Source organism: Alligator mississippiensis, chromosome 2 (assembly GCF_030867095.1).
Source record: "Alligator mississippiensis isolate rAllMis1 chromosome 2, rAllMis1, whole genome shotgun sequence".
NCBI classification, from domain to species: Eukaryota; Metazoa; Chordata; order Crocodylia; family Alligatoridae; genus Alligator; species Alligator mississippiensis.
The window spans coordinates 116,389,556-116,407,128 of NC_081825.1; the positions used below are offsets into that span (position 1 = coordinate 116,389,556).

The 17,573-nt window shown below is 40.2% G+C and overlaps 1 long non-coding RNA gene across 2 annotated transcripts in view; it reads right to left on the reverse strand.

Moving 5' to 3' along the window:
* LOC109284918 (uncharacterized) overlaps positions 1-17,573 on the reverse strand; it is a 117,658-nt gene that overhangs the window by 48,731 nt on the left and 51,354 nt on the right. For both annotated transcript variants that reach the window (XR_002092537.2, XR_009459841.1), the window contains exon 5: positions 5,448-5,643. This is a non-coding gene — a long non-coding RNA (uncharacterized LOC109284918). The remainder of the gene's footprint in view (positions 1-5,447; positions 5,644-17,573) is intronic.

Consider the following 17,573-nt stretch of genomic DNA (forward strand, 5'->3'; position numbering starts at 1 on the left):
AATTATTTACATCATAACAAATAATCATTAAATAAGCACATGGATATATTGTCTAATAAACCCTCAAGAACTTATTTACACAGTCTCTCACTTGCACATGGTGTACTGGGGATCCCGTGTGCTCTGCCCCTGGGGGTATCTCAGGGAGCGGGACTGTCTGTGTCCCTGCACGTGGTCTGTGGATGCTCCCTGGCACTGGTGTCTGTCTCCGCGCTCCTGGGGTCTCTGACCAGCAAGCAGCGGCTCCTCTGCAGTTCCTGCAAGACAGCTTTCCCCTGCCTTTGCTCCCCTTCCCTGGCTCTGCTGTGAGCAGTGTCTGGGCTGCAGGCTATAGCAACCCTCCTACTGCCCCACACAGCCTCACAGCCCCAGCAAATGCAGCCCCTCCCTGGGCTTTGCCTGCTCCTGGGGCCCCTCACCCCTCAGGGAAACTAGGGCAGACTCTGGCAGTTCCCCCCTGCCCCCGGCTCTCCTGTGCTCACCCAGGCATACAGGCTGCAGTCAGGTCTCTTCAGACTTGGGTTCTCCACACCAGCAGTCCCTGCCTGCTCCTCCACTCTGCCTCTGCAGGCCTCTCTCAGGGGACCACTGTGCTGAGACTCTCAATCCAGTCTCCAGCCTGTCCCTCAGCCCCCTCTCTCTCTCTTGTTCCCTCCCCTGCAGGAACAACTGCTCCCCCTTTTATCCAAGCCTCTCAGCCAATCCCAGCTCAGGGCCCTTCCCCGGCTTTTGCTAACGGCTCTCTTTCAAAACTATGCTGGGGTTACATCACCCCTCCCACTTCCAACAGGGCTGCTCCCAAACAGCTTCACTTGCCCTCAGAGCCTACAATGTCCCCTCTGGGACAAACTCTGTCTCTCCGCCAGGCAGCTCTTCCCATTCTGTTCAGGCGGGTCCATTTTTTAAAGGCTGCTACAACAAGAACACAGTCTTTTTATGGTATTTAAGTTGATGGTCAGTGTTTATTCTTCCAAACCAATACAAGACAAAGGTTTTAACTTGCTAAATTATTTTATTCATTCTTAGTTCAAGCTGTGGATTGAAGGCGGGTTAGTGTTTTCAGATTTGGATGTTAACATTTGGACCTTAATTCTTAGGCATCAATTTATAGTGCTAGAGATTCTGGGTGTTTAGGATTTGGGAAAATCAGGTCATTTATTAAGAGGCTTAGATAGTGATTTAAGATTTTAATTTCAGACACCAATTTCTTACAACATATTTATTGAAATAAAACAGGCATGTGAAACCTACTGACACCCCCTCCAGAAGTCAGAAATGTGGACTATGTGGACTATGGATATTCTGAATTGTCAGGGGTGTCTTATTTTAGTATAATGACTATGTCCTAGGTGAATATAAAAGTCAAGGTACTGAAGAAGTACTGGTAACTTGACTGATCTTTCATGATTTCCTTAGATCTATCTGGCAAAGGGTATTTTATTGTATTTTGTGAGGAACTCAATGGAATTGTTAAAGGGAAGACTTGAGGGTGATTTGCAATGGGACTTAAAAGGCTCTTAGTGAAATACCTGTCTCTTTTTCTACCTACCTGATAAAGTAGCTTCATGCCCTTACTGGCTTCCACATTGCTGGCAGTGACCCACTGTGGCACCAGTTATTTTTGTAAACCCTCCTCCTCCCTCCTGCCACTGGTGCTGCTCTGGTTACTCCCCTCCCTCTCACACTACTGTAAAAATGATCTAAATGATGTGGCTTACAGATCAAAATCTGGTCACTCCAATTTTTACAGGGACCATTTTCAAACTCTCTTATTTATAGTAAATAAATATCTAGATTAAGCTAGCTTCTGTTAACCTAGGGACTCACACTACCAGCAAAGCTATCTATGAACCAATTTGTTTTTTAATTTCTGTTAATGTGGCACATGTATATGCAACACAGGGTAAATTCAAAGTGGTTTTAGCTAATTCAAACAAGTAAACATTTTCAGACTCTAAGAGGGCACATCTTGGGGTAAAATTCCTGCAATCCAGCACAAATGTAAGCTTCTATTGATTTTATATTAAAAAGTTATAAAATGCTTCAAAGTTAACTGTGGTTACAAAGAACACTTACAATCTTAGACTAGGAAGACTATGACCAAAATGACACCACAATGCACAACATTATTCTATAGTTGAATTATGAGCTGGGTCCAAGGTAATAAAACTTCTGGATTAATAATCTGTAAGAAGGAATAACAGGTATCAGAAGTAACTCAAAATACTTGTTATCTGTTTGCCTCAATTACACTAATTATTCTGGTTCTTTATGGGTGTGTCTACATGTGCAAATAATCTGGGAGAAGTTTACTCTACAGTAAATTACTCGAGAGTAAACTTTCCCAGGCATGCATCTGTTCCTGTGTCCCTGCATGTGTAGATTTGCTGCTTACGGCCGCAAATCTGCTTCTGCCCTCGCCGGCCCTGCACTGGCCCCCTGCAATAGCCAGGGGGAGCTCTAGATTCATCTTGGGTGCTAGCTCAGGGGCTGGCAGCGAGCACAGGGCCAGGAGACAGCCCTGGGGACCTACCTGCTACAGGGGCAGGCTCCACCACCAGAGCCTGGGTGGGGATAATGTCTCACTGCCCCAGTAGCACAGAGCTGCAAACTCTGCACTCCATGACTGTGGAGCTAGTGCTGGGAGGGAAGGATCTCCTAGTGCCGGACCCATGCTTGCAGAGCCAGTGCTGGGAAATAAGGATCTCCCAGCCCCACCCCCATGACTTGAGAGCTCAGGCTGGGAGATAAGGATCTCCCTGCTGCTGGGGCAGCGGGGCATAGTCCCTACTCTGACGCCAGTGGCGGAACACATCCCAGCAGCAGGCAGCTCCTGGGGGTAAGGAGCTGCCTGGCTGACTGAGAGCAAATATGCTCCTGGTCAGGTGTCTACATGTGTGCTACTGTGAATTGCATAATTTTGAGTAAATTTGCTACTTGCATTTGTAGATAGCAAATTTACTCGCAATTAGAGCCAATTACTAGTGGTAAACATCTGCACGTGTAGGTGGTGATGCTTACTGCACAGTAATTAGCTGTAATTTTGAGTAAAGTTTCTCATGGAGATGTGCCCTACTATCATTTGTTTAATACCATTAAAGTAAATGGTACTTGTATGTCTCAGTAGTTGTGCCTCTTACAGACTGTTACAGTATGGTACTTTTAAATCAGGTTCTGACATAGCCAGTCATAGAGCAGTACGAGCAGGGGAATCATTCAAAATATAGTCATTTAACACTAGTGATTAGAAATCTTCCAAACTGATTTCTACAAGCCCAGCGGAAGACTTTGAATAATGACTTGGTATTAAATGCAGCCTGTGCCATTTTTCTGAGTCTGCAGAAATGGTGGAGTTCCCTTTTGCAGGGTTAAGAATGATTTTATATATTATCTTCTTCATATCCTGCTTCACACTGTCCCAGTATGTCTGGGTTCCATTTGGAACCCAGCACTTAGTCATTATATTAGTCATAGATGAAAACATTCTGTTCTTGTTAGCCATCCAAATACTAAATCCTTACCCTTGAGGATATACAATAAATATGACACTATTGTGCACTGAGAAAGCTTGGTTTGGCTGGATGATACAGGAAACACATTGAGTGATTAATAAATGTTCTTTAATGGTATTCTTCTGAAGCAGCAGAATCCATATAACTTCCTTTTTTAATCATGACCTGCAGGGGTGCTAAAATATAGAAAAGCTGAAGTGCACTGAACTCTAATCCTGGCTATAATTGACAGATAGGATGCTGTGCATATTTTATTCCTCAGACAGTTGGGTTGACTCACATTTATATTAGGGAAAAGTGGTTAAAGAAAATCCCTGTGCCAAATGCTATCATACAACATCTTCTATTTTAATCTCTATGTTTTACAGCAAAATGCTGCAGTAGACATAGTCAAAGTGCAGTCTCCATTGCTTTGATTTAGCACAAACACTGAGTATCTCTCACTTGCAGGATTTTCTACCACATCTGACAGATTTCTTTATTCCTTCTTTGAAAATGGAGGAACTGCATTGTGGTAACACATATGAATAGAAATCACATCAAATGCCATCTATATAAACCTGACAAGCTCAGACCATGAGAAAAATCCAAAATGTTAACAATGCCTTCATCGAAAAAGTTCAACACTTGCCTGCTATAATTATTATAATGTTATAAAATCTCCCTTAGCCTATCAGAAATTGACATTATGATGGTTCAGAGGATAATGTAGCTGGATGCTTGTTAAACTACAAGTAAAACTTAATCCCATTCCAATACATAAATAGCACCAGTATAGGCTTTCTGGATTTGTCTATCAGCATGTCATGTGTCAGGGAAAAGTTATGCTGAACAGAAGGATTGATTTATTCTGCTATACAGAGGAACAAAAATAATAGAAATAATAACAATCAGTTCCCATGTAGCACCTTTCAGTAGATTTCAAAGCAGCACTTTATAAAGGAGATCAGTATCAGTAGCTATTTTAAAGATAGAGAAACTGAGGGACAGGAAAGGCAGGATATTCCAGCAGACCAAAGAACTGAACCCAAGACCAATGGCTATCCATTTGGCTAGACAAGAGAATTAAGCGTTGATTTGTATTCAGTACTGAATGCACTTAATCTTCCGCACTGAATGTTTTTAAACACATTTTTCTCTTTTCATTATTATCTCTGGATTTCCTTGTTCTGTTTATATTATGGTTTTAACACCAGGGGAAGGAAACAGGCAAAGTGATATGTGTCATTATTCTCTCTCTGCATCTCTCTGAATCTCATGCCAATGTTAGAATGAGTAATCATGACCACTGACAAAAGAAATCATTTCAGTATGCAAGATATTGCACTGGAGCAGTGCAGGTAAAAAAATCTAACAGGGGTTAAGTTGGATCTGGATAACGTTGTGTGGCATGGTCTTCTGTGATAGCATAAGACTAAATGGCTAGGAAGTTCTTATCTTTCTATGATCACTCATGTAACACAGTTGAAGCTAAATTTAATTACCTGTACAGTTTCAGATTTTAGTATTGCAAGCTCTTCAATAATTAAAATACAGAAGCTGGAATTTCAAGAAAGCCTAGGGAAGTTAAGTACCCAATGTCTTTTTATTATCAGCTGAAATTGGGCTCTGCACTCCTTACTATCATGATCCTATTCAATTTTCATCTTAAAAAATTAGCATAGTCTATCTTGCAAAAGTAAAAAAAAATGACATAAGTTGAAAAAAAAAGATTTTTTTCACAGAACTGTATAGCACAAGTAATCATTTCTTTTTTGGAATAGCACTACTAAAATTCTTACGATTTTGCAAAACTCACCTACACTTAAACACCATAAAATGGAGGTGTTTTGTGAGGTGTTGATTTCTTTTATCCAACTAATTTAGAACTGTCTTTTCCTCTATGAAGTCCTAATCAAACCAAGGGATTATTGCCATTTTCAAATCACCACCTACTTGTATTATATGTTACTGAAGTCTTTGCAGTAATGTGGATAACTCTATGTGTTGCTGCTCTTAGTTCCCATCTGGAATGATAGCTGAGTGCTGAGATGTTACCATGGTTGTGTTATAACAACCAATTGCTCTTCATTGTCCTTATGCCGTATGATCTGTTTTGAGTTTGAAGTCTTTGCTGGAAGAAGTTCTGGCTCTGTGAATATATTATTAGATTCTTAGTCAGACATTTATTAGATGCAAAACATTTTCACAGAGCTTCTCTTAGCACAATTATAAATCACCAAATGCTTTTACACTGTTTAGCCAAGTATGTCTCTAGTCTAGGAAACTGTGCCTTTCCCTCTCACTCCCCCCTTGCATTCCTGCCCCCCAAAAAAGACTTCATCTAGGAGACAAGTGCACAGACATGACAGGAAGATGTGGTTTCCATTCCCCAATCTCACTGATTCAGGATATGATCCAAATCTCAAATGAAGTATACGGGTATTTAAACTGACTTAAATGGGGTTTGGATCAGGCCTGCTACATGATCCCGAGGAATCTGCTTGAACTCCCTTTACTCAACATACTCTTGTGTAGTAAAATGAATCTGCCTTCATGAAACGCTTGGAAACACTAATACCACATAATTGCAAAGCCCATTATTATTACTTTCTTCAATACCAAAATATTTAATGTCTTGTTATCAGGATTGGCAGAAAAAGAGTTCACTTTCTTAATTTTCTGAACAACACAAAATTAAACTAAAAACTCACTGGGGATTTATGATATATTTGATATATGTTGTGTCTGTCCCTGCTTGCATTTTCTAAGTCTTAAAATATATTAGGAATATGCCATTTCTGGTCTGTAGTATTTGGCATCATCCAAAAACTCTCACAGAAAGATAAGGACCTGCTAACAAGTATATAAATTAAAAGGACTCTATATATACTTGACTTTCATCGTTTGTTATATTTACATTTGCATACTGAATTTGAGGATTCAGTACTTTCTTCTGTCAGTATACAGTATGCCACTGTGCGCAGGAATGGTTTGGGGGAGGAAGAAGCCCCCAAGACAAGGCCAGGAGCACTATTGTTGGTTCCTGTGGATGCTAAGCGTCTGGTGGGGGGGCGGAGAGGAGAGGAGAGGAGAGTAGGAAAACCATATTACTCCACCCTCCTCCCATGCATGGAGAATAGAAGTACAACTGCAGCGCGTATTGCTTTAGGGAATTCAAGCTGCAGCATGGCCTCTCCACCCTTTGCTCAGCATGCCTCAGCCTGCATCTCATCCTCTACTTTACTTTTTTTTAAGACATAGAACTGTTTAAAAAGTTCAAGTCAAAGCCAAGGCTGAGTTCAGCCACAGCTAACAGAGATAAAAAAGAAATCAGCCCTTAAAAGTGATATTCTCCAGGAGCTACAACATGCAGATAGGCCAAACCTGAAATACCCATTTATTTTTGCTTGTGGAGGATTGCGTAAAACTGATTGCTCAAATCAAACTACCATTTTTCTCCTTTCCCAATGTCTCTTTCTTTCTCTGATACTTCAAGAAAAATAAAATTTATGAACGTTCTTCCTTTCTAGGTTTTGGTGCTAGTTAGTGCATGTTGTTCTATCCCAGTCCTCCCTTCTCACATTTTCATTCACCTCACACAAAAGATATATCAGATTACTATTCATTAGTAGATTCTCTTGGGCCTCAGGCCTAAAAGGCGCTGAACATATCCGCAAAAGTGCCAGGCACGCTCAGCTCCTTTACACTGGCTCATCATCTCCTGGGATAATTCCCTTGGCTTCCACACTAAGAGATTTTTGAATTTCCAACCTATGCGGAGTCAACATTTCAATTATATTAGCATCTTATGATATCTGCAAAGGGAGGAGAGTGAAAGAAAAAAATGCTGTTTCCTTTCATGGTCTCATGAGTACAGTGCTTAACAAGCTACAAGTCTAAACTAACATTTTAAAGGAGCAGCACCCACCAACTTATGATCAGCGCCTGAATCTGAGCCAAAAGCTGTCTTAATGACATCACACTCATCTATCATTCCCTTGTATGATGCCGCCTGTCTTGCTGAAGTGTTACTATGTTTTATTTTAGCATCTGAAACTATTTTTTGAATATATGGATTTACTATGCCATTCTTGATTTCAGTCCCCTTCTTTTTTATCTTCCCTTTTTCCCCCATGGTCTCTTTCACTCATCCTTATCCTCTCAGCATAAGATTGTGAAAGCTGTCCCTTTCTTCTCCGTCAATTAAAATGGTAAAAGCTGAGCAAATTTGATAATTCAACATTATTTTCTCAGCATACTTCTCATTTTCTCAGTCCTCCAATAGATCCTCTCCATCCTTCTTATGACCTACACTTTGACAGACAATTATGGAAGACAACCATCCTGGACTGCAAGGGATTGCCAATGATAATATACAGCAAATGCTGTATATATAAAATTTCTTCACAGTCAGGGTGTCCAGACTGTGGAATAAGCTCCCTCCAGAGGTGTACAATCAGCTACCCTGGAAATCTTCAAGAGGAGACTAGACAGTCACCTTGCTGGGGTCACCTGACCCCCAGTTATCTTTCCTGCTTGGTGCAGGGGGCTGGACCTGGTGATCATCCGAGGTCCCTTTCGGCCTTACAATCTATGAATCTATGAATCAAAACATACTGTACCACCTTTAACATGATCATTACTGTTACGTTGTTACTAGGCCTATGAATATTAAAAATATTCACAAGCCAGTTGTAAACATTAGCAAGAATTGATTTTTTATTATGTATTTAATACAATGATACACTATAGTGTTATGTTGAATAGCTTTATATAATAGTATGGACCTCCGAACTTCTTGGTCCAAATTGTAAGTTAACAACTTACACAATATTTTAAGAGCATACTTTTAAGTAACTGGACCATGAAAAAACACTTAAGCCCTTTTGCATAATGTTTCTGTAAAAATTTATTTTTTAAAAACCTAAAAAAATAAGACCTTACATCCCAAGAGTCGGCCAATGGTGACTTTTTGAAGCCATATTAAAAACCCTGGAATAAAGAGGCGTTTCCTGGCAGAAATGCTAACAGATCCTTAGCTGTAGTGGTACAAAAAGTGCTACTATAAACTGTCCTGAATAGAGAGATAGAAGCCCAGAGGTAACATAAAAAGACTATTTCTTGGCCTTCACCATTGGCAATGTCTCACCTACAGTATATCCAGTGACTCATCCTCCAATTATTGCTGCTGTCGTTTTGGTCCAAATTGCTGGGAGGAAGGGAAGTACTGATAGAGACACTTTAGAAGATTAAAATAACTAGGTTTGCAATGCCTTATAAAAGCTTTGCTATAAGCAAACTGATTTCTTGATGATTACTTTGTTTTGAATTCGCTTGTGCAATACCTTCTTGGAACAGTACATTTTGTCTTCAGGAACAGAGTTTAGTGACAGGAGATTCAGTATAGGCAGGGAATGTTTTCTTTAAAGGGAGCCTGTCAGGTCAATTCAAGCTCAAATATTAGGATATGTAAGACAAGGTGTTTACATACTTGTAAACCTGCCACACTATTTTTTTTTTTAGTCCAACAAAATTAATTTTTAAAATCTAGATTGAAACATTTCCTTTTGGTATTTGCACCAACAGCATGGAAGGGGAATCAGGAAACAGGGCTGTAGCTCCACCCGCCTGATACACCAGACAAGTCTCTTGGAAAGCTGCGCAGAGTGGAGAAAGCATGTATAAAACTGTGAAGAGGTAAAAGTAGCAGTCACAAGGAGTCTTTGTCCTTAGGAGCTGCAGGAGGCATTCTGAGGAGCTGAGGCCTCCTGCCATAGCTGTCTGAATAGCCTGGTTTAATATCCTGTTCTTAGCTATATTGCTGGAAGGGTTTGTTGCTACTATTTTTTGCAATGCTATCTCCTTGTGATGATGCATCACTATTTCATATGTACGGCAAAGAATAAAAAATGTAAAGAGGTGGGGAAACTCTCTAGTGTAAACTGTCAGAGCTCAAAGGACTTCATTGTCCAGGTGAGAATTTGTCCCCCAAAGCTCCAAGAACAGAATATATCTTTGTTGGAACTACTATAATTAAGAGCTTTTATACAATAATACCCGGTAAAAATTCACTAGCCTGTATACGCTATCCTCTCTAGTCAGGAAACTAGTGGGCAGACATCTAGTTTATTTAGGTAATTATCCCAGAGGGAAAACATTTACTATTTGGCAACTGTGGTAAAAGTATTTATATAATTCAGTCGATGAAAACCCCTGGGGGAAAAGGAAAAAAAAGAAAAAGAATCAGAGGGGCTGTAATTGGGAAAGTAAAACCTTGTGGATAAAATGTATCTTTGGATAAAGACTGATGAGCCTTTCTGGCCATAACGACCAATATGAACTATTGCTCTCTAGTTTAGGAATGTCTTATTCATTGAAAGCTGAGAAGCGGACTTCCTGGAGAATTCATATAAACTAACACATTAAAAACTCAAATCAGAAACATGATAAATTGAGAACTATACAGCACTCGTTACATTTCTACTATATTTATAATGATCCTCATTTGAGTGTGTCATTGTCATAAAAAAACCCGATATCATTCAAAGTACAATATTATTAGCAAGCCCTCCCAAAACGAAATTTGCATGCAGATAAACTCAAGTCTCTTCCCAAACCTGAGTAGAATATTTAATTAACAATTTCCAAGTGGAAACCACACACTGTTTCCCCAAGATTAGTGTTGCTTCACATGAATCCATCATTCAGTTTTTAGATAAACAGAAATCATGATTACAAGGTCAGGTCACCTTCTGAACTTCCATTCCTGTGCCACTATGCTGTCAACAATCAAGCTGTGTAAATATAGGCCTGTAACTTTGCAGCAAAGCTAGTCTATTTACTTACTGTTGGCCTCACTTTGACAAGGGTGGAGCAGACTTTGCTTGTATTCACTGCATAGAACTGGAAATGTCTGTGTCCTCTAAGACACAATCTGGAGAGGGGCCAGATTCCACTGGTCTTACTGCTTTAGGGAGGAAGGAGTTGTAAACCAGCAATTAGTAATCCTGCTACTAACAGGAAAGATTGCTGGGAAGTATAAATAGGGTCACTGTTTATATGCGAGTTAATGTAGGAAGTTATGTTGATTACATTACTGCTAATGCTAACTAAGTAGGAAAGAACTCAGAGCATGGACTGGGAAGGTGATTAAAACTGTACAATCATTATTCACTGACATTTTTTCAAACACATTCACTGTATTAATATAAAACAAGCACACACAAATATTAAAGAGGTGCATTAGGGTAAAGAAATAATTCATATTAATTAGATAGTATTATATGCTTGTTTTTCTCTGGGAGTCTGAGACCGTACTAAAACAAGATTAACATTTTCGTTTTAAGTTGGATACACACCTAACTGTTAGCTCCTGTATTAAATACAATAAATTGCCTGGAAATCTTTTTAAAGTCTCTGGGCGGTCTGTTTCTGAGTTGTATGTGGGTTAAGCTGAGAACTAGCTGTTGTGAGTAGAAACAGTAAAATCAATAAAGGAGTTGGAAAACTTCATTAAGAAGTGATTTCTCTATATGTCATCTCTGTGCTTTGAAGGCTGCTTTCTTTGGAGCTTATACTAAAAAATCTTGATTTTCTATAAAGATTCAGGAAAAAGTATTAAAAGCCCAGATCTTCAAGGCAAGTTAGGTGCCTACCTCTGAAAGATTTCTTGAAGTCCTCATCTACAGTGATGTACTTCTTCCCAGATGGTCCAATGTTAGACGTGGCATTCAGAAAAGGTGTGCAGAAAAGCACGTGGACTGTGACGCCATTTGTGTGTGGGTGGAAAAAACTGGGGTTCAGTAGACTATGTTGCCATCAGAACACAAGCATGACCATTTCTGAATTTATCAGCCCTCTAGAAATTAATTATTTCAATCAATAGTATTAATGTACTGTGTTAGGGTATGGGTAACATTGAAATGCATCTCTTACAACATTTCCTTTTACGCTTCATACCAAATACATATTAAACAAATTCCCTGCATGTACTAATTACTTCTCCATTAGAACTATGTGTAATTTGGCTTGTTCATCTAACCACTGGGCTAAGGTAAAAATAGACATGATGTATGGCACAATAATTTTTAGAGATGGCATATATCACATTTGGGACAGTGGGGCAGAATGACAACATAACATGAAGAGGAAATTATCCATGACATGCCCTTCACTTAACTAAATGGACTTCTGGCCCAAATTATCTGCGGATCACAGGGTATTATTTCACAGAATATGAAGGGGGCACTATTAAAAACTTGCCAATTTTGTCTTACATAAATAGATATACAGTTACTTTAGTATTACCTATGCTTCTGTGTACTTACCTTAGAGAATACTACAAATTCTGAGGTAACATTATTTAGCTGCCAGGCAATTGGCAAGTTTTAAAGAATCACTGTACTTTTTTCTGGTGGAGTGATAAATCTGAAGGAAAATTCCTGGCATGATCAGTGAGAGACTGGATATGCAGAATGGAACACAGGTTTTCAGCAGTAAAACGTGGTAGAAATAATTGCTTGTGCCATTTTGAATGAGATCATAATTAAGCTTTATTGGGGTCTGCAAGTCTGGACTTTCTACTTTGCATTTCCATTAACCTCTGGTGCCTCCTGGTTCCAGCTAGGCCAAAATCCCAAAAGACCAAAAGCATTATGAAGAAAACTGTGAACTTTACTGGGTCATCTATACTTGGAAATCCCATCTTCAGGTGGAAGAAGATGTAACGTAAAGGACACTTGCATACTTTTGGGGTTCATTCAGAACCGTCATTCTAGCAAAAATGCTTGCTCCTGGAAATCCTTACTTCAGACTGTAGAAGTCATCCCTAAAGATGATCGGAGGGAGGCAACTGATGTATAAATATGCCTCTTAGAACTATGGTTTGCAAATGCTCTGATCAATGCCACAACTTATAGAAACAATATAAATCTAGGTCATGGGCCTGGCCACACAGTATGCTTACATTGGTGTAACAAGCCTTTATACCAATGTAAAAAAGGAGATTTCATAGAATACATAGCCCTACTCTAGTAAAAAATAAGCTGTAGAATATGGTGTAGAGTTACCTGAAGAATAAATGGCAGTAAAAATACACCAGTGTATTGCGGTAGTGTCTACTGTGGCGGCTACACTGGCATAACCAAGTCATCTGCTGCTTCTGGAACGTACTGAAATTAACATTAGTATACAAAAATGAGAATTATACTGGTCTGAAACTATTGTGTATCCAGGCACTAGTCATGGCATTCTACACTCAGGGTAAGTATGAACAGAAAGAATGATCATTTAATTTTAAAAGTTTTTAAAGTGTTTCCAGCAGAGTTTAAAATACTTAGTCTGTATTACATGCAGATAAGTGTGTACTAACCATTTCATTAACGTTACTACTTTGACCATTACTGTGAGGCATTATCAAGATCTTACATCAAGATATACTGGCCCAATGTTTGACTCTAGATACTGACTTCTAAAAGAAATGTTGAAAAGGCTGAACCTGTGGACTGTTTTCCACATGAAGAATTAGGCTGAAATACTGGAATACGAGGTCATAGTACATAATTTGTCCCAATGGATATACACAGGTTTAAAAAAATATGTTACCAAGTCAGACATATGGGCTGGTATGACAGTCAGAGTATTCTGTTTCAAATTTTCCTACAGGGTCTGTGCCTAAGCATGTGTGTATGGAGTTGATCCAAAGCTCAATGATGTCAATCGGATGACACTCATAGATTCAATGGGCTTTACATTAGGCCTTTTGTGTAAATCCTACTTGGGGTCTCCAGTCCCCCGGCGCATGTATGAAAACTGAATTTGCTTATCCTTCTGCCAGCTCTCTCACAAGAAGCAGGAAATTTGCTCTTAAGTTAGGCATGAGGCAATGTGACTATGAGCTTGTCTGAAATTTTGCCTGACTTATTGTTAAAAAATATAAATATTAAAGAATGCAAGGTATTGTAGGGTAACAGCACCCATTACCTCTAGTACTGACAAGACTGTATTACATAAACATCTATCTGATATAAACAATTTAGTATTCTAGATAATAAAGATTAGTGTATTATTATAAAGCCACACACTCAAAAAACAGTGCAAATGGTCTGATATTTCATCCTGTGAGAAAAGTCTCTTGTTTTAGGCTGTTGAATATTTGGGCCTTACTTATTTGTTTGTTTTGGGATTAAAAGTTTAGAACTGTTTAAATGATTCCTGTTCACATTGAACATTTCAAAATTTATATACCGTACACATCAATCCTATGTTACTGAGGGTGCATCTACATGACACATTTACTGTGGATCTGCCTAATTAGCTCCGCAGTCAAGTCTCAGCATCTACACATGCAGCCCTAGTAGGCCACAGTAAACTAACTAACTCTGCTACAGGTTAGTACTTATAAACACAAGTACAGTGGCATTCTTTAGTGTGCAGCAATGCATGTGTAGATGCTGATTGGGCTGGCAGGAGCAAAAGGGCGCTTCAGTGTGGGGATAGCCCCATACTGGAGCATCTTCATGCTCCAGCCCCTCTGAAGCCTGTTGAGAACAGGGTGGGAGCAGCCTGTGGCTAGCAGGCTGACCCGCGGGCCCCCTTACAGCCAGGGCTACTCCAGCCTGGCTCAACATACCACAGTCCTGGGCACACATGCAAATGTGGTGCCTGGAAGCAATAAACTTTGGCATAATATACACCAGAGTTTATTGCATCATGCTAATTGCACCCGTAGATGTACCCCAAGAGAAATTAAAAGACTGGAAATATTTCACTTGGAAAGGAGAAGTAGCAGAGACAGGTCCTGATTTAATGATCCCCAAGTAGGCTCTAAAGTAGCTGGCGAGCTTTAAGAACCTGAGAAGCCCCACTCATTTCAGATGAGTTATTCACATGCCTTCCTGCCAACATGTATTTCTGTGTCAGGGCTCTACTTTCCATGGAACAGAAGATAGGTGTGAAGAAGATCAATCAGTTGGATCTATTCATTTCAACCGTGTATGACAGGGGAACAATTACAAGAAAAGAAAAAATTAAGCTATATATTAGTGACCCATGAAACATGTTATTCCAGACTATTGAGGCAAGTATTGCTTCAGGATTCGTAGAAAGTAGTAGACATTCCAAAGTTATTAGATTCCAACACCAGTAGTTACAATAGCCATGCTAAAGTTACCAGAGCTCTCAATCTTTACTGCTTTTACAGCAGTGAAGGCATAAGCAGGGGTCAGGAAGAAATACACTTAAAATAATATTAAATAGTGAGATTAACAATGTGAATTTACACTTTCCTCTGAAGTATCTGGTGTTGTTTGGAAATTACAAACTATTGATCTGTCAAATTACTATAGGTACATTTTTCTCATGAGGAGGTGACTGTGGCTATAAAATTCTACCCATATATTTTATGGCTGACCAACAAATTGATATAGAGGACAAATTACTGTCAAGGCCAGAAGCAGGGGAGCTTAACAAGAGATGTGAGAGGATTTGAGTAGTTTAAGACACAAATGCCAAAACACCAATTCTTGAAATTAACAGTACTTGAGACCTTAGCAAAAAGGCAATTTGGTGCCAAATGTATTAGTTCTGCTAGACAGAAGTAGATTGAAGTAATATACACTGAGCCTACTGTGCACCTGCAGCCCTTCTACCTCAGGTATGTCTATGGAGTTTTTTCCATTGTATCTAAAGTGCTGATCCCACAACGTATGTAGGCATGGGCATAGTTTTAAGCTCATGAGCAGTATTTCAAGTGAGCAGACGTCTTGTGTACCTAAAGTTAGGCACATGCCGTAGTACTCTGCTGAGAAAGTTCTGAATTACAAATCTAAACACTGAAAAACCCAAGAAAAGGATGTGGAATTATTCATCCAACTGAAGTGGCTACATAACTTAATCAATGTCCAAAACCTCAGTCTGGAAATACTCCAGTTTTCCTGATTATTCAGACAGATAAGTGTGCTATATATGTTAATCAGGAACTTTCAGTAATAACATTTACAAATGGCAAGTACATACTTGTTTGGTTTCCCAACTAAATCACAGGAATGCATTCTCTCTTATTTCACAGAACAATCATAAAAAATTACACTTCCCTTTTAATTGCTTCTAAGTAAACGTGGTGTAGTGGGTCATTATAGATCACTTTCCAAAACTGATTTTACTACTGTATTTCCTCAAATAGAAGATGACCCTGAGTATAAGATGACCCCCCCATGCTAATAATTAGAGTCTATATATGAAAAATGTATACATTTGTTATTATTTTCCAGGTAGAGAATCCAGTTATTGGAGGGTTCACTTGAATTTGTCCCCCTTCCACTGCTACAGCAGGGAAAATAAACCTGAAGGCTGCATTCATACACATGTGGACATTTGGTTCCCTGGGGACAACTAGCTGTGGTGCAACTTGTGCTACCACTAGTTCTCCCCAGGGAACTCCAGTGCCACTTGCCCTCTGGCGTGCGGCAAGTTACCCTGGGTGGTGTAGGGGAGGCTGGGGCCAGCAGTGGGCTGGCCCCAGCAGCTTTACCTGGGGTCCTGCAGGCCTCCTGGGGCTGTAGCAGCAGTGATCCAGGTGCACGGAATCTGGCTGGCAGATGGAGTGTGACTCCAGCTGGCCAGGCTCCGGTTTTGAGTGGTGCACGCTTCCCCCATGTGTGCCGCTGCGCTTTTTTCCCCCATGGTTTTTTTTGACCCCTGGCTATCCAGGTTTTTTTAAGGGTCATACACACACAAAAGAAAAGGCTTACATCAGCATGTTTGCTCAGTGTGAGCCATGTGTTTTATTGTCATGTTCAGTGTTGGCTATCTATATTCAATGAACTTCACAGTTGGTTTCCACTGCTGAGCACACAGTGCTTTTGGCAGCAATTTAATGATAGACAAATCTCAGAAACTGATTGTAGGGGAGCAGGGTTGTGCTTCCTAGAGCCAAGTTGTGTCTCTGCTGTAACACTCGTATTCTGTTCTTAAAATTTTTCTGCCATGCCTTTGATGGTTAGAGAGGTACCAAACACTTTGGGAGACAGAAACTCGGTTAAAGGCTAAAGAGGCCCACTTATCTTTGCAGGGCTCCACCATCCCCATCCCCTGCTCTAACCGCACAAGATGTTCTGGGGTTGTTGTTGCTTGCCTACAAGATGGAGAGGTGAGTCTTAGTCTCGTGAGCTGCCTAATTGGGATCTCCTGCTAAGTTAGCTGTGCTTACCCCATTCTTCCCCACACAGGTCCCAAGACCGCCTCCTCTCAGTTCTAATTCTGCCCTTGCCTTCAGGGTCGGGATGGACTCACCCCTCCTGAAGGTGTAATCTCGTCCATGTCTCTTCTTCGTTCTACGGTTCAGAAGCAGTTATCTTCACCCCTCGGGACTGGAACCTCTGACGAAGTGGTCTCCTCCGTTGCTTCACTGGCTCTTATCAGGTAAGTTTGGGGACTGAGGCTTTCCTTCAAGACTCAGGGTTGGTTCCTCCTCTTGTCTTGTCTCGGTGTTCTCTCTATCTGCACCTTTTCTCCAGGCCAACCCAAGAGAATCCCTTGGTGTCCCTTTAAATTCCATTTCTCCTCTGCTGTGCCCCCCATGGCAGCATCTGATTTGCTATCTTCTGGACACAGTTGTTTTCCTTTTTTTTTTTGGTCCAGTTTTCCTCTTTTCCTTCTGCCATCCCATTTTCCTTGTCCTGGACTCAAACTCCGGCACCTGGACTTGCCATGGCAGCCATTGAACTGCTGCAGCCCCAGCTGGTTCCTTTAATTAGTTGGAGCATGGTGTCTTTCTTGCCTCAGCTTGGCATGGTTTTTTTAATGTCCTCTGGTAAGTTTTGGTTCCTTACTTTACTGTAGCACGGTGTCTTGAACACCCTGTCACAGTGATATTTCTTTGTATGTGATTATCACATGAGGGACATTTTTCCCCATGCCAATTGCGGAAAAAACTTCATAGTGTATTCAAGTAAATATGGGACGTATATTGCACTTTGTGGATTTAAATTTAATACAAAACAATATAGTCATTACAGCTCTGCATTTCAATAGTATTTCTCGCTACTGAACATCTTGCAAACTAAAATACCCATTCTGAAC